Consider the following 22,712-nt stretch of genomic DNA (forward strand, 5'->3'; position numbering starts at 1 on the left):
CCCCGATGAGCGAAACCTTGATAATCACTGCCCAACGCGAGACTGACGTTGCCAGGTGCCGCTGTGAGCACGTAATGCGATGACCAAAGTACGCAAACTGAGCGCAGACGTACGAGGACTCAGTCTATGGACCATAAATTGGGAAATGCACTCGCATATACGACTTTAACAAAGGCCTAATAGACATGTCCCAGCATTTGGGAACGAACACCTCGGAAATGGCACAGCTGGTCAGGTATTGGTGTGCTGCTGTCGTCGGCATCTGTGGAAAGTGGTAGAGGACGTTGAACCTTCGAGTAGGCGACGAGGTGCTGGGCGTTCACGCTTCATCACAGAACATGGATGTCGAATGATAGCTTGCTTTGTAAAGCAGGATAGGTGGCCATTGTGGCAGATCTGGCGACAGAACAGAATGCAGGTGCAGGCACAAGTGTTTTGGAGCACACCAGTCAGCGCACATTGTTCAACATGAGGCTCCACAGCAGATGGCAGCTACTGGATGATCAAAAAGTCAGTATAAATTTGAAAACTTAATAAACCACAGAATAATGTAGATAGAGAGGTAAAAATTGACACACATGCTTGGAATGACATGGGGTTTTATTAGAACAAAAAAAAAAAAAAAGAAATTTCACAAAATGTCCGACAGATGGCGCTGGACAGCAAAACTGCTACCGTGACGGGTGAGAGTAAGCCGATATGTTACAGAATCGCATCATCCCCAGTCTGGCCGATAAACACCTGCTGGAACGTACGATGTTTATGCAGGATGGCGCTCCACCCCATATCGCTAGACGCGTGAAAGATCTCTTGCGCGTGTCGTTTGGTGATGAGCGTGTGCTCAGCCGCCACTTTCGTCATGCTTGGCCTCCCAGGTCCCCAGACCTCAGTCCGTGCGATTATTGGCTTTGGGGTTACCTGAAGTCGCAAGTCTATCGTGATCGACCGACATCTCTAGGGATGCTGAAAGACAACATCCGACGCCAATGCCTCACCATAACTCCAGACATGCTTTACAGTGCTGTTCACAACATTATTTCGCGACTACACCTATTGTTTAGGAATGATGGTGGACATATTGAGCATTTCCTGTAAAGAACATCATCTTTGCTTTGTCTTACTTTGTTATGCTAATTATTTCTATTCTGATCAGATGAAGCGCCATTTGTCGGAAATTTTTTGAACTTTTGTATTTTTTTTGTTCTAATAAAACCCCATGTCATTCCAAGTATGTGTGTCAATTTGTACCTCTCTATCTACATTATTCCGTGATTTATTCAGTTTTCAAATTTATACTGACTTTTTGATCACCCGGAATATATACTCCCATGTTGATCCGACGTTATCATCTGTTGGCAAACATTTAGAATGTAAATTTTGAACATCAAAGACAAGTAACTTTATTTGCACGGTGCGTCTGTATCAGAGAGAGATTACATAAAACCTCACTGACAATTCACGTGCATAATGCATGGCAGAAACGACGTTTCAGCTGTTCTCCACACTCCTCACTCCATCGATCGTAGTCTATTTCCAGAGGAATGGCCAGCTGGGCATATCTAGTGATGTGTCTCTCACCGGCGCTCACAAGAATGGCCATGCGCGGGAGTCCGTCTCTGCCTGCTTTCAGTTCCTGCACGTTTACCCTCTTCCACAGGTGCCGTGGATGAACGTCTTCTTGTAGGAGCACGGTTTCATCAATTTGGCCTCTCAACTCTTCTCCGTTTAGGTGTTTACCTCGATAAAAGTTACGCAAGAGCATGAGGTACTCCTTACTCCAGAGCTTCCAGAAATCTCCTGCTGTTTTCTGATTGAGATTGAACTCTCTCGTCTGCTACCATCACCGGCTCAAGACCCCCACGAGGATGTGTGCTGAAGTGAGTACTTCGTCCTCAATTTCGGAAATGGGCCTTGAGTTCAGGGAGGCTTCAGTATTTACGAGGGCGGAGTGTAGTAGCCCTTCTTCGTCTGTAGTCGAGTGTCCGAGAAATTCCCCGTGGACATCTTTTCGTTGAGCTCCCATTCTTTACCAGAGTCCTCCCCGCCAAGCCGCTCACTGAGTTACAAATTTCGAAGTTATGCCTTGTTGTACGAAGTACTGGTGAGTCTTATCAACAGATATTGTCGATCACAGTTCCATTATTTCTTTGTTGGCTCCATAGAACATTTGAGCATTGTCGTTGTAGATGGTGTGTGGAATGCTGCTTCGACCAATAAACGTTTGTATGCCAGTAAGAACCGGTGCGTTGATGCGCTGCGGACTAGCTCTAATCTCAGCGCAGCCAAATAGTGCAAAATCGACAGCGGTTACTTGGAAGGCTCTGTCCGGCGTTATCCGGTCGGCTGCTATTTCTTGACCGATGACACCGCACGCTATATTGCAATGGGAAGCAGCAGCGTTAATAACCTTCTTTATGGTGCGACGAACATATACTATCTAAAAGGAGGTGCGAAGCTCCGAAAGTACAATTCTGATTCCCAGTTGATGCAAGGAAATGTGTATTCAAGATTAAAAGCTCTGTGAAATGATGATTTGCGTCTAAAATAAGTGGGTGACTTTCTTCTGTGGTTAACCTGGCATATTATAAACGACCACCGAGACGTGACATGTCTTCGTCCAAAAACGGGTTGAGACCTTGTATTTTTGATTATATTGGTATTAGTGCGTTTTCTTTTAGAGCCTGGATTATTTGAAAAAGAAAAAAGACAATGTTGGTGTGTACTGTTAATCCAACTGAGTCGGGGTCATGCAGTTTTTTCCGCTGTACATTCTTCGTACAAGTTCACTTTGTCAATCAGTCTTCTTTAAAACCGGAAAACGTGGACTGTGACTCATAGTAACTTCCTGCGTGAACTAACTCTTTCAACAGCTATTAGTGGTTGGGGCTGCAAATATAACTTTGACATAATGTTATAAACAACACATAGTGCATCAGGTCGTTAATAAATATCTCAACTGTGAACTATGAACAAATGGTGTATAATATTGTACAACAATTATTCAATCACAATTGTAAGTATTATGTACCAAAAGGTTCGCTAAATGTTAATATGTAACAACAATTTTAGTCAGAAAATAATCCACTGAAGACAGCACAAAATGTGCTGAAACATATCTGGGTGAAACAAGACAAAAATAAGGTGTCTTGCATAGGGCGGAATTCCTCTTCCCATTTAGTAGCAAGCAGGGACATAACAAGAACTACTGCAACACCACAAGATGATTATTTCTATGCCTTCGCAGCTCTTCAACAAATTCCACAACACAACCATCAAACTTTAAAAAAACCATACTCAACATAAAATTCAACAAAATGCGTTTGGCGTATAAAATAGTGCCTAACTATGTAATCAAAACTGAAAACAAAATGTCAGCAGCACAGCAGACAAAACGTAAGGCTGAAATCATCTGGGTAAAGCAAGAAATCCGCTCTATGTATTCCAAAAAACGCGCTCTGAATATTGAATTATACGTATTGCATATAGACCTAGCAAATCACATAAAGTATCCACCATTTTTGATGAATTAATGTACAGGGTTAGAACACACACAGATACCATAATAGGCATAAAATGACACTCCAACAAAAGAAACTCACCAAAATGATAAACCACACAAACACCTATCAACCCCATCACCAATACAACAAACACACCTTTCACAAAAGAGTGATTAATTTAACAGACATAAAATTATCGGAACAAGAAAGCAGCCTACTTGAAAAGAATCCCAAACATAACACAAACACAATGGTGTCACACAGGACAGTAGAAAACACCATAACAGAAACTGAACACATCATAAAGCAACAAGAAAAACTAAACACACCTGAATTCAATGCAAATCTAACAAGAGAACTAGTTGCTGAGGAAATAAGAAACGTAATCAAAGAGAATAAAACAGCCTTAAAAGAAAACACAAGGACTGCTGAAGAAAAGACATACAGATAACTACTGAACAAATTAACGCAAGAAAATGCTGTCGTCACAAAATCAGACAAGGGTAATTCAATAGTAGTCATAAACAAACAGGAATACATTGACACATTGACAAAACATTAGAATTCACCCAAAGCAACAACATCACAGAATTAAGAAGTGATCCAACAAACCGATACCAAAGTAAATTACAGAAAACCCTGAAAAACATAGAGATCATTTTCACAGAAACACAGATTGAAAGTATGATACAGAAAAATCCCAAGGCTCCCACCCTAAAATCATTGCCTAAAGTTCAGAAACCCGGAATACCCATACATCCATTGACAAACTTTACCAAAGCACCAACATACTACTTAGCCAAACAAACACACACTCTGCTACAGACAGTATACAAATACACTGAAAATAGAAGTCTAAAGAGCTCATGTGACTTAATAGAAAAAATAAGAATTGAAAACATACCAAACACAGCAACACTGATTTCATTTGACATAATTTTCATGTACACACACCCACACCCAAACAGAAGAAACCATCAGCATCATAGAAACAAACCTACAACTACAAGGAAACATACCTGCAACAAACATACAAGAAATATCAGCCATCCTCAGGCTCATCACAGAGAAAAACTTCTTCACATTCAACAACAGATTTTACTCTCAAGAAGATGGACTACCTATGGGGTCCCCAATCAGTGGCCTCCTAGCTGACATTTTCCTCAGTCAGATAGAAAAACAAATCTTTGACAAAATAGTGATACCAAAACGGTACAAAATAATATATTGGTACAGATATCTATATGACATAATTTGCTTAATAGATGAACCACAGCCTCGCATATAAGAACTCCATGACAACATAAACTTCAACCACCCACAAATACAGTTCACCATTGAAACACAAGCAGATGAAAAACTTAATTTCTTAGCTCTCACTATACACAAAAGAAAGAACAAACATGAATTCACAATCTACAGAAAACCCACAATCACCAGCACCATTATTCATAACCAATCCATTCACCCCATAACTCACAAAGAAGGCAGCTTCAGATATTTACTATACAGACTGAACAAAATATGCATGAACAAACAAGATTACACACAAGAACTGAACACAATAAAACAAATTGCACAGGAGAATGGGTATGATGGAAAGAGAGTAGACAAAATAAACCACAAAATACAAAAACAAACGACACATAACCATGAAACACACAAACAAACACAACAAAACACACAACAAATCAGCAGACAGTAAGCAACAACTGGCACATAATGACTTACAACAACAAAGTCACGCACAGGGTGGGTAATATACTAAAGAAACAAGGACTCAACATAGCATACAGAACCAACAACACAATACAAAGCAGACTTGGAAGAAATACCACCAACGCTGACAAATACAGCCAGTCTGGTATATACCAACTTTCTTGCAACTGCTGTCAGTCTGTATATGTGGGGCAAACATGCAGGAATTTCATGCCAGGTACACAGAACACCTCAGAGCACTGAAAAGCAAATAGCTCACACTCAACATTTGCAGACCATCTGATAGCACATAATCACCACCCAACAAACATTGAAACTGACTTACACATTCTTAAAACTACTAGCAACTTATACCAAAAATCAACTGTATAAGAAAACTATCACATCCAAAAATCAATAGCCCAAGGAAAGATAATACTCAGTGAATACACATCACTGTGCAATAAAACCCTCTTCGCCACAATAGAAGAACTATAGTAATAACACCCACACCAAAACTACTCATTAGAAAGAAAAAAATCTTTCTTCCTCCCCCCCCTCTCTCTCTCTCTTCTCTGCCCCAGTCCTGAAAACAAACACACACACACACACACACACACACACATACACACACACACACACACAAACCAAACACCACAGGTGCCAAATACACTTTAAACTCGCGCGTCTCACCCAGTCAAACGAGCTACGAAATAAATGAATACTACACAGCTACAACAACACGTAATGGCGGTGAAAACTCTGCCTATGTTTTGAAAAATCGGAGAAAGTGCAGTGTCAAGAGACCATAGGTTACGAAATCTGTCTATTCACTTCGCCAACAACAAATGAGGAAGCACCACAATATCAAAACCGTAAGTTACAAACGAAAAACGTGATATATACTCATTTCCGTTTGTAATGCATAAAAACAGAAAAATAAAAGTTGAGTTTTGCTGTTTGCAGATGAGAAGTTGTAGATTGTGTAGCAGGATAGCTACCAAATAAGGGTCCAATAGCATCATGTAAGGTATGTAAACTAATGCATACATCCACTCTTTTTGCCAATTAGCTATAAACAGAACTTTGATATAATGTTATAAACGACACATAGTGCATCAGGTCGTTAATAAATATCTCAACTGTGAACTATGAACAAATGATGTATAATATTTTACAACAATTATTCATTCACAATTGTAAATATTATATACCAATAGTTTCGCTAAATGTTAATATGTAACTACTATTTTACAGTTAGAAAATAAAAAATAACCCACCGAAGATAGCACAAAATGTGCTGAAACATGTCTGGGTGAAACAAAACAAAAAAAGGTGTTTTGCATAAGGCGGAATTCGTCTTCCCATTTCGCAACAAGCACGGACATAATATTGATAAACTTGAATCTGCCGCCATCTAGAATGCAGTATGTCAGAGCCCTATTACATACACGAGAATTGTTTGAAGGTAGCGGTATCCTAGATGCCCAATGTTCACACTGCCGACGGCACTATGTTCGGCAAGAGCAACTGACGAAGTGGAATGTTCCGAATTTGTACAGACTGACTTATTATGACCTTTCTTGCAAAAGAGACAAACCGCTTTTACTTTCTTCCTACAGTCTTTTGCTGTAAGGCCTTGTCTAAGCCAAAGAAAGGGCCTGTTATTGTATCTCAAAATCTCGAGGCGATTGTGAACATTGTTTACTGTCTCGCAATCTTGTGCCCAGTGACCTGGCTGCTCACGAAACACATCGTAGGGCTGTACCTTACGTACTGTATGTCCTGGCTTAGAGCGAACATCGACGGTTACCGTAGACGGTACAGTGCTAGTTGATTTATAAGTTTCTCTTCTAATGCCTTGTGTAGTCAGCATCAGGTCTACCTCTTAGTTTCAAAACTTTCCCTTCTGATAATGATACCCTTTTGGTGTGGATTGTCCAGCGCCGATATTTGTTCCCTGGGAAAGCGCGAAGTATTTTAGAAACTAACACTACACCATAAGATTCTAAGTTCTCCCCTAGCGCCTGTAGATCCTGGATGCGCTTGTTACAAATGTTAGGTTGAGAGCTTCTGGGGAGTCGGATGATACAAATGGGACGGCTTCCAGGTTAGCAAGATGCGCCTGAATAATTCTGCCTTTGTCACCATAATACGTATGAAAAATCTCTTTAGTGTGATCGTAGGAAGCTGCAGTTACAGCAGTTGCTTGTACAACACTCTTGGGTTCCCCCTCGAGATGGCCCCAAATAAACACGTGTTTATTGATAATTGACATGTTTGGGTCTGCGTCAATGAGAGATTCAGACTGTTCCCAGAAGCGAGACCAGTGCTCGGTGTTATTGGAGAAAGGCCCCAGGGTTATCTGTGGTAGTTTAACACAGTTACACGACTGCACAGAAAACCCCGAAGTCGTTCTGACAGCCGTGACGTCTGAAATTCTTCTCTCAGTCTCGTGTTTTGCCTTCAGGTACGCTCGGTTCGCCAAGTGTGTGCCATCTTTGCGCGCTGAGACATCAGCTTCGTACTCTGCGTCGTAGAGTAAGTCTTCAATAGGGTTATCCAAGATCATAAAATTAGCTAAAGTCTCCTGTAGATGACGTTCCACCTCATTTATGGGCGTGGAGCCGTTAAACGAATTTATTTGGCTGACGAAGCGAGTTGAAACACTGCGTTCCTCGTCTCTATTTTAACTTTACTGTTTCAGTATTCGTGGCCACGATCCGTGACATTACTCTGCAAGAATCCGTATTGGCCTTCGTACTAGGGGTCAACTATGTTTGTTACGCAATCAACTACCTTCCTACGTTATACTCAACTATTATTTCACTTACTAGTATGCGAGCAGTAATGTACTGTGTTTTTAGTTATGAACAGAGATAAACAGAAGGCCCCATGCGTTAATGACTTGGATGGGGGAGCGTGTTGCGCGTTACGTCCTAAGAGATCCCGCCGTGAAGACGACCCGTAATCGCTCGGAATCGGTGTGCACTCGTTCTACGTGTCATCCAAGTCCTCGTGATTCTGAAAGTCCCTGTCGGTGTCGCCACCTCCATGGTTTCGGTACCAAAAATGTTGGGGAACAGTTAGAATCAAAATTTTGGAAGTCAAACACAAGTAAATTTATTTACACGTCACATATCAGTGATAATTCACAGATATAATGCATCGCGGAAGCGTCGTTTCAGCGATTCTCCATATCACTAATTACGAGTGCAGTGGCACGAGATTGTCGAGACTCGACCGTGAATTATTGGATACGTGCTGTGTGGTCGGACGAATCACATCTCTTTCAACACCCAATCCGTGATTGTGTTCGGGTACGGCGTGCACCGCACTGTGGAGAAAGGTACGTAGACGCAGTGTTATGCTGTGGGGGACATTCAGTAAAACCGAAGGCACCATAACAGCTGCGCACCGCTTGTATCCCTTCAGGTTTGAAGACTTGCTCAAAATGGCTTCTTCCAGCAGGATAACTATCCCTGACCCAAGGCCAAAGTAGAGATGCACTCTGCCAAAACTACGTTTCCATAGCTTTGGTACAATACATAAATGACGTAGTAAGTGGTAGGATTACCGTAGTATTGTTAGCATTGGTAGGGAAAGAAAATAAATGAATATGTAAAAGGTAAACTGGGAGCTGACGACTTCTCTTTGTTTTTTTCTGTTTGGTTGTTTGTTTCGGAAATAATTAGCAGCGCACACTATTCAGCGTTAGTCTTTTATGAAAATTAGTAAATCGCGTAACTTCTGCGCTTTTATGTAAGTAAAGCAATTACTTTTGATGCAAATACAGTTTACATGCAGAAACATAAGAAATATACACTCCTGGAAATGGAAAAAAGAACACATTGACACCGGTGTGTCAGACCCACCATACTTGCTCCGGACACTGCGAGAGGGCTGTACAAGCAATGATCACACGCACGGCACAGCGGACACACCAGGAACCGCGGTGTTGGCCGTCGAATGGCGCTAGCTGCGCAGCATTTGTGCACCGCCGCCGTCAGTGTCAGCCAGTTTGCCGTGGCATACGGAGCTCCATCGCAGTCTTTAACACTGGTAGCATGCCGCGACAGCGTGGACGTGAACCGTATGTGCAGTTGACGGACTTTGAGCGAGGGCGTATAGTGGGCATGCGGGAGGCCGGGTGGACGTACCGCCGAATTGCTCAACACGTGGGGCGTGAGGTCTCCACAGTACATCGATGTTGTCGCCAGTGGTCGGCGGAAGGTGCACGTGCCCGTCGACCTGGGACCGGACCGCAGCGACGCACGGATGCACGCCAAGACCGTAGGATCCTACGCAGTGCTGTAGGGGACCGCACCGCCACTTCCCAGCAAATTAGGGACACTGTTGCTCCTGGGGTATCGGCGAGGACCATTCGCAACCGTCTCCATGAAGCTGGGCTACGGTCCCGCACACCGTTAGGCCGTCTTCCGCTCACGCCCCAACATCGTGCAGCCCGCCTCCAGTGGTGTCGCGACAGGCGTGAATGGAGGGACGAATGGAGACGTGTCGTCTTCAGCGATGAGAGTCGCTTCTGCCTTGGTGCCAATGATGGTCGTATGCGTGTTTGGCGCCGTGCAGGTGAGCGCCACAATCAGGACTGCATACGACCGAGGCACACAGGGCCAACACCCAGCATCATGGTGTGGGGAGCGATCTCCTACACTGGCCGTACACCACTGGCGATCGTCGAGGGGACACTGAATAGTGCACGGTACATCCAAACAGTCATCGAACCCATCGTTCTACCATTCCTAGACCGGCAAGGGAACTTGCTGTTCCAACAGGACAATGCACGTCCGCATGTATCCCGTTCCACCCAACGTGCTCTAGAAGGTGTAAGTCAACTACCCTGGCCAGCAAGATCTCCGGACCTGTCCCCCATTGAGCATGTTTGGGACTGGATGAAGCGTCGTCTCACGCGGTCTGCACGTCCAGCACGAACGCTGGTCCAACTGAGGCGCCAGGTGGAAATGGCATGGCAAGCCGTTCCACAGGACTACACCCAGCATCTCTACGATCGTCTCCATGGGAGAATAGCAGCCTGCATTGCTGCGAAAGGTGGATATACACTGTACTGGTGCCGACATTGTGCATGCTCTGTTGCTTGTGTCTATGTGCCTGTGGTTCTGTCAGTGTGATCATGTGATGTATCTGACCCCAGGAATGTGTCAATAAAGTTTCCCCTTCCTGGGACAATGAATTCACGGTGTTCTTATTTCAATTTCCAGGAGTGTATAATAATTGTTCTTATTTTTGTACTCAGTGGAATGTTCTTCACCATGATCAAAGGCAAGACTTTGTTATTGATAATGCGAAAGTTGTTTATGAATACAGAAACAAGTTTTATATAAGTTCGTCGAAGCACATATATTTTTATTTAGAGGTTTTTCTTTATTTAACCTTACTTTTAAGGAAACTGCTCTTGCTGCAGCTACATGACGAATCTGTATTGTTTTGTTTATTGTCACTACAACATCGTTCTGTTTCACGATACAAATCAACAATTTTCGAATGAAACCTGCATTAAACGTTGGCAGTTTCAATTTTGCCATAAATACCGTTTGTTTTTAAATAAGAGAGAGAACGATAACTATGTTGTACAAAAATTTCCACAGGTTACGCGGCCCTTTATATATCCCGACTCTCTTTCTAAACAGTTCACCACTCCTGGTTTCTAGTGGACTTTGGTAAGTCACTAATCGCATGCGTAAAGCTATCGTTACAAGGTAACCGACTCCGACTCGGTAGGTATGCAACACACCTAACTTACAGGTAACGCGGGTACTAGAGATCAGAAATGAGCTCCGTATACTCGCCTTAAACTCACCTACCAGTCCGGTGACATCATCTCCGTACCTGCCGTCTCCGTCTGCTCGTAAACTCGACTTGTGTTTGCTGCAGCCCACTCGTGACCTGAGTCTACTGTCGGGTGCAAGTGCACTCGAGTCACTCAGAAACGAGACTGAGTTCGCAACTGTAACCGATGACTCGCCGCATTCCCGCTACATAAGCAATCGTTTTGAAAGAAATTTCTGACATTAAACTGTAAATTATTATTCATTTATTTCACAGAATCATGATTTCGGCTTTATAGCCATTCTGAAGCACAAGATGAAATGTCACAAAATGTCCGATCTGTCTAAATGACGGAAGGAAGTCATATATCAATACAACTACTCAGATGTTCGCAGTCAATATTGTTCTGTTTATAGGTACATTAACATAAATAAAAGATTTTCAAAGACTGCCGTAAATTTAATTTAGTATGTAACATATATTCAGAATATCTCTAACAATTACATTGCGGTATACATATTTTCGTGGTGTTACCGAGTCTGTAGTAATTCAATGGAATGTAGTCGAATTAAGTCGGGTGATGCTGAGGGAATTAGATTAGGAAATGAGACACTTAAAGTAGTAAAGGAGTTTTGCTATTTGGGGAGCAAAATAACTGATGATGGTCGAAGTAGAGATGATATAAAATGTAGACTGGCAATGGCAAGGAAAGCGTTTCTGAAGAAGAAAAATTTGTTAACATCGAGTGTAGATTTAAGTGTCCGGAAGTCGTTTCTTAAAGTATTTGTATGGAGTGTAGCCATGTATGAAAGTGAAACGTGGACGATAAATAGTTTGGACAAGAAGAGAATAGAAGCTTTCGAAATGTGGTGCTACAGAAGAATGCTGAAGATTAGATGGGTAGATCACATAACTAATGAGGAGGTATTGAATAGAATTAGGGAGAAGAGAAATTTGTGGCACACCTTGATTAGAAGAAGGTTGGCAGGACATGTTCTGAGGCATCAAGGGATCACCAATTTAGTATTGGAGGGCAGCGTGGAGGGTAAAAATCGTAGAGGGAGACCAAGAGATGAATACACTAAGCAGATTCAGAAGGATGTAGGTTGCAGTAGTTACTGGGAGATGAAGAAGCTTGCACAGGATAGAGTAGCATGGAGAGCTGCATCAAACCAGTCTCAGGACTGAAGTCCACGACAACAACAACAAACAACCGAGTCTGTAACAACAGTACCAGAAAATATGAAATGGGAATGAAGTGCAATTTGTAAATGGTGATAAATTACTAAAATGAATTACAGAAACAAATGATAAACTACACAAGTCGCTTTTAGCCCATAAACGCAAGTTGCCATGAGAAAAATGAATGCAGGAATAGAGTGCTTTTTTGCCACAGGGATGAAACAGTGACGTAGCTTTGTGTCCAGTTTTTATTCGACGCAGCACACATTTGTTTTCATGGTGGAGGTGGTATAAACAAGAACACAACCATTTTGTTTGTAGTGGACGAGATCTGTATGATTCTCGTCTGAAGCGTGGACTGCAGCGTGAAAATTACTCTGGATTCAGCACTCCTATAATGGAACACATCCGCCATTAGATACTTTGAATTAGCTAATTTTCGTCTTACACACTCCACAGTCACACAAAACACAAATTCGTTAAAGACCATCTGATCCCGTCAATCGAATACAGGGTGTTCATAAATGAATATCCGGGTTTTAACGCTTTATAATATTTATTATATTCAACTTACAGTTATAAATGATATGTCAAATGAAAGAGAAACTCAAACAGTTTTACCAAAAACCATATAAATATTCAATGTGAGTACCATTTGTCACACGGAACACATCAAGTCTATAGCCGAGTTCTTCCCAAACGTTGATAAATGTTACTGTTTCAGTGATTGTAGCAACAGCTGCTTCAATCCAGTTTCTTAATTCAGGGAGGTCTACTGGTAGCAGAGGCACGTAAACACGATCCTTGATGAAGCCCCAAAGGAAAAAATCTCATGTCGTTAGGTCGGTTGAACGTGGAGGCCATGCAAAGCAAGCCCTGTCATTGGGCCCCTTGTGGCCTATCCAGCGCTTGGGTACAGTGAAGTTCAACCAATCTAGCGGATTGTGGCGGAAACATTGCACGCTGCGCTTGCGCACTGGTGCCAAACACAACTGTTACAGTTGCTCTTTCATTTGAAATATCATTTATATCTGTAAGTTTAATGTAATAAATATTATAATGCGTTAAAACCCCGATATTCATTTATAAACATCCTGTATTTCGCCTTCTCTGTGCTACTGCACAGCAGCAAGGTCGTGTATTCATATTACATGCTAACGATAAATCACGGCTAACCTTTCACTCTTGCATGCTTCAGAGAGAACGAGTATGAAGCGACCGCAGCGTCGCAGTTCTCAGAGTCGTCATACTCGCGTAACTACAGCGGGAACGAAGGGAACTCGTTAACACGGAGGTAACACAGGCGCCTTGATTTGTGGATTATGCAACCCTCAATATTTAGTCTCATACTCGCTCCTTTTCTCATACATGGGTACGACCTTAACTGAGCAAAACTACTAGGGAATTACCATAGTCTACGCTTACTTATGAAGGTCTTCAGTAGCCTGTGGTGGTTTCACAACTCTAGGCCAAAACCGTGCTAAGTGGATTGAGGAACTGAATAAACTCTCGTTGAAGCCCACCAGATATCGTGATAGAATGCATCTGGGTTACTTACCGGGCTCCAACTCCCTGCCCACAATCCACCGGCCCGTAATTTACGGGAAATGCATGACATGTGCATAGATATCTGCTGCTACATACCTCAGGAAGCCTACCAAGGACTTATCGAACCTGGCCACGTAGAATCACTGCTGTACTGCGTCCGCTGACGGAAAAAGAATCGAAACACTACGAGGGAGTTGTGCGAGGTAAACAAAAGTTGTAGGCATGTTTCTACATCTGAAAATGATATCTATTCAAATTTGTCGACAGTCGCGTAAGAGTGGTGCAACGGCCTTGCCGCAGTGGAAACACCGGTTTCCGTCAGATCACCGAAGTTAAGCGCTGTCGGGTGTGGCCGGCACTTGGATGGGTGACCGTCCAAGGCCACCATGCGCTGTTGCCATTTTTCGGGGTGCACTCAGCCTCGTGATGCCAATTGAAGAGCTACTCGACCGAATAGTCACAGCTCCGTTCAAAGAAAACCATCGTAACGACCGGGAGAGCGGTGTGCTGACCACACGCCCCTCCTATCCGCATCCTCAGCTGAGGATGACACGGCGGTCCGATGGTCCCGATGGGCCACTGAAGACGGAGTGCGTAAGAGTGGTGCTAGTAGCGCCACTATGACGATCCCAACCAGTTCTGCTATAAATACACGCTGTAACGGTCGCGAGTGTTTGTTACGTTTGAAATTGGACGTTGTGAGTTGATTTTAGTCGAGAACGCCTTTAAGGCCACAAAGATGCCATTATCAGTACCTCACTGAGCTTGAACGAGGTAGTGTATGGGGCTCGAGAAGCTGGGTACGATACTGCAGATACGTTTGGTAGGAATGTAGCTACTGTACTTGACTGCTGGCAGTGATGGTCACCAGAATTACGGTCGCAAAAAGTCAGTGCTTCGGACGGTGACCGATAGGGTATATCACCGCGTTTGGGGTATGCCTCTGGGGCATCGTACTGGATCTGCAGCAGCAATTCGAGCAGCAGTTGGCACCGTTACAAATCGGTTACTTCAAGGTCATCTCCGAGCACGACGCCCTGTAGCGTGCATTCCACTGACACCAAACCACCGCTATTTGTGCCTTCAGTGGTGTCAGGCGAGAGCTCATTGGAGGGCAGGGTAGAGGTCTGTTGTGTTTTCTGATGAAAGTTAATTCTGCAGAAGGAGGCCAGTCAAGGGCCAGCCCCAACCTGTCTACATGCTAGACACATTGAACCTTCACTTGCAATTAATGGTCCGGGATGTGATTTCGTATGACACCAGGAGCACTCTCGTGGCTGTTCCGCGCACCCTGACTGCAAATTTGTACCTCCATCGGTGATTCGGCGTGCTGTGCCGCCATTCATGAACAGCATCCCAGGGTCTGTTTCCCAACAGGAAAAACGCTCGCACACGTTATGCTGTTCTGGCCCTATATGCTCTACAGATTGTCGATATGTTGCCTTGACCTGTTCGATCATTAGACCTGTCTCCAATGGAGCACTTATGGGACATCATGGAGAACAACTCCAGCGTCATCCACAAACAGCAATAATCGTCCCTGTTTTGACATACCAAGTGCAACATGCTTGGAATCCCGTCCCAGAAACTGACACCTGGCACCTGTACATCATAATGCATGCATGTTTACATGCTTATATTCAACATTCTGGTGGTTACACCAGTTGTTAACGTATCAGCGTCCGCCCCCGGTAGCTGAGTGCTCAGCGCGACATAATATCAATCCTAAGGGCCCGGGTAGACAAATAACAAAAGGAAAATGTGAAAGGAAAATTTACTACTTGGAAAAATTGAAACAACAGACGAAATTCATAAATTTTATACCTCACTGTTATCTCTGTACATAGTTACAAGAAATAAAATTTTATGATATTGTTAAAAAAAAAGTTTCGATTACCTGCTGGGTCGGAGATTTTCTCCGCTCAGAGGCTGAGTGTTGTGTTGTCCCCATTATCATCATTTCGTCCCCATCGACGCGGAAGTCGCCGAAGTGGCGTCAAATCGAAAGACTTGCACCCGGCGAACGGTCTATCCGACGGGAGGCCCTAGTCACACGACATTTATTTTATATAACGTATCAGCATTTCACATTAGCAATGGCTTATCTCGTGCTTACATTAACCTGCGATGTTGCAATGTTAATCACTGACATATGTTACCCAAAAATTCATTCCTGAAATTTCATTACTCGACGTTTTTGCTCAACAGTGTATTTTTAAATAATGACAGCGACGCTAGAATTAGATATTGGCTTTAACTACAGGCTCTCTTCCTGCAAACCATCCGCGCACAGTGGATTGACGAGTACAGAGGTAGACATGCTTCATAAGCCTGGTTTCTGGTCCTGGTGGCTTATTGCGAAATTGAAGCACTTCGTACTAGTTAGTTTCACGCCTCACACAAAGTTTTTTCGAGGGTTCGGGAGCTGCCCTCTCGGGTGATGTTCTCGGAACGCCACCGACTGAGGACGATAGCAGCGGGAGTCTCGGGCGCGGCTGTCCGTCGCAGAAGAAAGTGGCGGGGTGCTTGCAGCAAGAGCACAATGTGGACGCGAGGGAACCGCCCGGTCTCACAATCGCGTCTATTGAGGGCGCCGTGAAGGGCCGGGTGCTCGAGAAGGGTCGCGCTGCAAAGGAGGACCCTTTGGCCGCGCGGGGCGCGCCGGGGATTAGAAAAGGCGGCTGCGGGGGCGGCAGATGGCGGCGGATAAACAGCGCCGTGACGACGCATAGCGATGAGGCGGGCTTTGTGCGTGCCGCATTCCACCGCAGGCCGCGGCCCGCCGCCACCATTCAGTGACGCGGCGAGAGGGGCCTCCCAGGTTTATGGGCGCCCCTCACACACACACACACACACACACACACACACACACACACACACATGCGTGCACACACACCGACCGTTTGGAGCCTCCGTCTACGTAAAATTACGCTATGCTTAGTTCATATTTACGATATTGCAGTGCCTGTATTGTTGTTAAGATCTACGCAGTGTTCCTTCGGACCTCAATGCAAGTCCGAAGGAACAGGCACAGCGGTGACTACAGCCGTTATGAAATACATGAAATGTATTCGCAGTTGCGAATACGAACAATGATCAGCTCTATAAGAGAATAATGACATTAGGACTCGATCCCGAATTTCCAGCTTTACGACAGCGGTTGTCTTAGTGGCTTTGGCTGTCTGTATACGACTCACGGCCAGACCAAAACTTCGTTATGCCATTGTTCCCGCGTTGAACTGAGTGGAATTGTCTCCGTGTCTGGAGACGCTCTGGACAGTGAGGCGATACCAGTCTAACTCACACAGCCCGACGGCCAGGGGTTATGGCGAGGGGTGTCATTTCGTTTCGTAGCAGGACTCTTTTGGTTGTCATCTAATGCACCATTACAGCACAGCGGTACGTTGACGATATTCTACGCCCCGCTTTTTTGCCCTTCGTGGCAAGCCATTCTGGGCTTTCGTTTCAGCAAGATAATGCCCGCCCCAACACAGCAAGAGATTCTACTGTTTGTCTTCGTGCTTACCAAATCCTAACTCGGCCAGCAATGTCACCGGATATCGTCCCAGCTGAGAACGTTTCGAGGATTGTGGGCACGGCGCTTCAACCATCTCGGGATTTTGACTATCTAACGCTCCTGGTGGACATAATCTGGCACGATATCCTTCAGGAATACATTCAACAACTCTGTCAATCAATGCCAAGCCGAAAAACTGCTTGCATAAGGGCCAGAGGTAGGCCAATGCGCTATTGACTAGCTCAACTTGCGAGGCTTTTTCTCTCTAATAAATCAACCAATTTTTCTATAGTATTAATCATTTGTTCGACTGTATATGTGCGACACACCTATCGATTTCCGTCCCATTCGTACAATTCCTTCATGGTGCGTCGTTTTTTTTGTGTCTTAGAGTGTGCTTGCTATGCTTACATTCATATTCGATGTTAACAAATTTTCTTTTTCTTGTTATTACCAGTCTGATTTCACACTCTCTCTGTTTCGGTAACGTCAGTCGTTTTTCTACCAAATAGTTAAACTCGTGGAATACTTTCAGTGTCTCATTTGCTAATCTAATTCCATCAGCATCACGTGATTTAATTTGAGTACATTCCATTATCTTCGTTTTACTTTTGTTGATCTTCGTTTGTAACCTCTTTTTAAGACATCTGTTCCACTTATCTGCTTATCTAAGTTGTTTGCCGCCTCTGAAGGAAATACAATGTCATCGGGAAATCTGGCAATTATTATTTCTGCTCACTAAACTTTAATTTCTTTCACAAAATTATCCTTCGCTCCATTATTGCTTGCCCCGTGTACATCTACATACACATCTACATCTAGGTGATTACTGTGCTATTCACAATAAAGTACCTGGCAGAGAGTTCAATGAACCATCTCCAAGCTAACTCTCTACCGTTCCACTCTCGAACGGCGAGCGGGAAAAACGAGCTGTAACGCCGGAAATGCATATCCTCCTATTTCCATCTATTGTACTATTATTTTTTTCCTTGTTTTGTTACCTCAAGATATGACATTTCTGTCTCTTTATATATTGTAATTGTTTTACTGTTTGTATATATATATTTATGCATTTATGTCGATGTGTAATTGGTTTGTTGTGTAAAGATTATTTGTATTTTTACGCTGGGTCTTGCCTAGGGAAAACTGCTATCGAACGATTACATCGATAGGTCGTGTGAAGAATCAAAGTGTGTAGGATCTTTGGTAGTGTTAACTCTGCCGCGTGGAGCGCGGGCAGTGAGGGTCTGGCGGGAGTAGCGAGTGGAGCAGGTGTTGTGTGACGCTCCCGCGAGTTGCCGCGCTTTCGGGGTTTGGCAGCATGTAATTGCGCTCGACTCGTGATGATAGTTTCTGACATGGTGTCGCGGACGGGAAGCATTAGCTGGCGCACATCAAGAGCCCGTTTCGCCTGGTGACCGTGTCGAGAAGAAGGCGCGCCAACATCCAGCTTCTGCAACAGCGACGGCCGACAATGAGTGACTGTCGCCACCTCCTCGATCGACGGCTTCAAACCTTCAATCAACCAACAAGGAAGACTAAAAGCACGTAAAGTTTCAGAACTGTATGGCAGACCTCAGCTTTTCAAATTGTTCCATTTGCCTCGCAAAATTACAGCAACTTAGCATGAACCTTTGTTGCTCATTGTCCCAATTGCATTGCCAAGCAGGGTCCCTTCCTTTTCCGAAATGAACCCGAGTGTCGTTGAAATTCAAACGCCAGCATTAAAATAATATAATTAGATTTCACTGCTTTAATTTCAAAGTTCAGTAGCTGGCTACAATATTTAGGTTACACGAGCACAAATTTAGAGTGCGAGTTTAGTTAGCATATTTTAGCTTACCTGTGACTGCAGCTCAGCTTGGTACGTACTAAATTTTACTATTGTTAATAGTTCAGAATCATTTAATTCAAGTTCAAAGTTAAATCTCTTGTTTCTAAATTGCGTAGAGTCAAGTTGCTTTTGAAATGATTGTTGAGGTAGTCCAAGACTAACCGTATTTTACTGGATTTCGATGTGCTTCAGAAAGAAAGCTCACTATTAACTTCAGTCACTTAATTAACTTTCGATTTTCCGGTTTTATTAATTCTTTTGCTAAATTAAGTCAGAGTGTAGCGAAATTTATTACTTCTGACAAACTTTCAGATTTCACACTACACGTGTCAACCTTCAGTTGCCACGCTTCTAGTGTTAATTATATGTGTAATAACCTTTCTTTTTCAGTTACTATAGTAATTGTCCTTAGGACTGGCGACCGTGATTTCCCCCAAATCTCAAATATCTAATTACCGCTAGTTAATTGTTAACGTAACGGCCGCACATTTACTTTCTTTATTAACTTTACCCCTTTTCAAAATTAATTCCCACCAGTTTCATTTGCATTTTTCCTTTCATTTAGATGTAACCCTTTCCTCCCTCTTTACCGATAGATTAACTTGGGTGACGATTGCTTTTCCCAAATTTCCATTAGGTACACGCGGTTTAATTTTTCACTGTCATTAAGGTCGATAAGTGAGGGGGGAGGTTACACGTGGCGACCTGGTGACAGGACAATCTTCAGATTTGAGGTTGTTCTGGACACGAATTTTCTTTGGTGCAAATGTCGTAACAAAGTACTGGTTACGTACAGGCCGTTACGTCAGCGAGAATAAGTAGTGGGAGTAATCCTAATTACATTTGAGATTTAGCATTTATATATAAAATTATTAAAATGAGTGAAGGCAACAATTACCAAAATTTGGTAGACTTGGATACGGAACAATCGGTCGAACAGTGGGAAACGCGCACGGCGGTTCCCATTGTTCAGGGGCAGGCGGTTAGCATGAAAGACGCGACCGCCGAAACGCAACAAAGAGCAGAAATGGAATTCCAAACTTTAGAAAATGTTTCGGAATCGGAAGCGAAAATCAAATCTGTACCCCTTGATGATGAATACGGGGGAACATATATAGAGGAACCAGCTACGGAAGTAAAACCGGTAGTCTCCGGGAATTTAACTGATTTATTGAATGTTTTGATTAATGAAATCAAGAGTCAATCGGCAGAAATTATAGCTCTGTCTGCCAAGCAAGAAGCTCAGTCTGAAAAAATTGAACGAAAGCTAGACAATCAGAACAAAGCTATTAATGTTGTTAACAACAATGTTGGAGTTGTTAATACAAAAGTTGATAAAATCAAAGAAGATATTGTTGTAATTAATACCGAAATCGGTAATCTTAAACAGGAAATGATAGGCGTTCAGGCGGAAATTGCGAGCATAAATACTCGTTTTGATTCCGAAATTAGCAGAATCGAGAAAAGTGTAGGAGAAGCAGTTGCTCCGATCATCGAGAATAAGGTGACGGAACAAATTCAATTAGTGAAAAAAGAGGATCAACAGAAGGTGGAAACTTTAAAGGCTTTAGTGTCCGAAGTAGACACTAAAGTGAGGGAGCAGGCTAATACCTGCGAAGAGAAAAAGAGGGAAGTGGAAACGCTTGCGACAACCACTTGCCAAGTAATTATGAGAGTGTCGGAATTAGAAAAGAAACTTGACGAAAAACAGAGCTATGTGCCAGTCTGTGCACATAGTTCGGAGTTGTTGACGAAAGAGGAGCGGTTCGACCCCTTGAAAAAAGGCGGTATACACCCGACGGATTTCATTAAGAATTGTGAAAGAGTTTTACCCAGATCATGGACTAATGAGAGAAAAATTAATGCGGTTATTGATGTGCTGGCTGGTGATGCCAAGCGTTGGGGCTTAAACCTCAACATTACGACCCTGACTTTTGACGAGTTTAAAAATTTGTTTCTGGCTGAATACTGGTCAGAGCAAAAGCAGCAAAGTGTCTGGCGCGAATTTGTCGTATCGAGGCCTTTCGATGCGAATTCGCGCGGTTCGATGAGGGAGTTTTGTGAGGGCTGGATCCGCAAGTTGGAATATTTGCGTGATCGCCGCACGGAATCCGAAATAGTCTGGGAACTCTACAAGAAGCTTCCAGATGATACAAAACGCTACGTAGGAAGCAATTACAGGACAATCAATGATTTCCTGGAAAGAGTTGAGGACGAGGACAATTGGCGCAATAATCGCGACAGTGGTAGAGGCCGTGGTAACAACAACAGGTACCACCCCAACCATAACAACGATAACCATGGGAATAATGCATACCGCAGCAATGACAATAATGGTTCGGACCGTAATAACAATCGGTACAATGCAAATAATAACCGGAATGACGGAAACCAGTATCATACTAGCGTGATACGGGCTGCGCAGAATAGTAAGAACGCCAGAGGGTGTGATCAGCCGCCTCAGCAGCATCCGGGGAGCGTATCTGCTGGGACGAGACAGGGAAACCATTAGCCGCGCTGGTGAGGGGCCGACCGGGCGTGGAGAAATTTTGGCGGCCCAATAGCAGGAGAAAACCCAGGTGTCGTCGATATGAAAATTCCGTGTGGAATAATCAACGGCGGGAGAGTGTGCCAGTGTTAAGAGAAAGGAGTGCGCCCACAAGTAGTAGATCAGCTGTATACACGGCAGTAGAAGGTACATTCACTGTCAGTGAGAACAATTTAAGTAGTGTTCCGGAAATCGATTATAAAGTGGCAGCTGTAATACCCACAGCGGAACTGGAGATTGAGTTTAAGAATGATTCGCAATTGTTTAGAGAAGATCAGATGTCGGATAAAACGTCCGTCATTGAGCGAGGGGATGCAGAGAGGGATGAGGTCTGGTTAAGGCAGTTCGGTCGCTTATACGACGAACTAAGAGATTATAGGGGTCTGCATGGGAGAAGTGTTTATGGGGAGCGCGTGCAGTATTTGCCGCGTCTCGTCCCACAGGAAGATAGTATTTGTGAAGTGATTGAAAGTTCTGGCCCTAACCGGCAGACTTTACCAGAAATAGTTGATGTTAATGGGCAGCACGAGCAAGATTCGTCGTGTTTCGTCCCGCAGGAGTTAGATGTTGAAGGAGTAACGGAAAGTTCTGGCCCTAACCGGCAGACTTTACCGAAAGTTGTAGTGGTAGAAGTAGCCGACCCATCCGACGCGAACACCCAGTTTAAACATTGCGAGAGTATTAAGGAGAAAGATTACGAAAATTTTAGTGATAGCCGGACACGATTGGTAGAAAAGCACGTAGATTACAGCGTGTACGAGGTTAGAGCTGACGTTATACGGTCAGACGGTAGCAGTGTGGGTTGCGCAGATCCAGAGGAAGTAATTGCAGATACTACTGGGCACATTTCTCCAGGTAGATTGGCAGATGAGATCAATCTGGCCAAAGAGGAATCAACAAAGGTGACAATTAGTGAATTGATAGCAAAGCAACACTCACTAGTTGACGAGTTACAGGAAAAGGTTTCGGTATTGGAGGCGAAGCTACAGACTAAGCCTCAGGACAAACTTGTTGAAATTAAAACTGTATGTGAACAGAGGCTGAAAAAGCCGCCAGATAAACCGGATTTAGGATCAA

At 43.7% G+C, this 22,712-nt stretch overlaps 1 pseudogene; it reads left to right on the plus strand.

The window, feature by feature from the left end:
• The first annotated feature begins 14,017 nt into the window (after positions 1-14,017).
• Positions 14,018-14,136, plus strand: LOC126476514 (5S ribosomal RNA; annotated as a pseudogene).
• Positions 14,137-22,712: the final 8,576 nt, after the last annotated feature.

The sequence above is a fragment of the Schistocerca serialis genome, chromosome 4 (genome assembly GCF_023864345.2).
Source record: "Schistocerca serialis cubense isolate TAMUIC-IGC-003099 chromosome 4, iqSchSeri2.2, whole genome shotgun sequence".
In the NCBI taxonomy this organism is placed as follows: Eukaryota; Metazoa; Arthropoda; class Insecta; order Orthoptera; family Acrididae; genus Schistocerca; species Schistocerca serialis.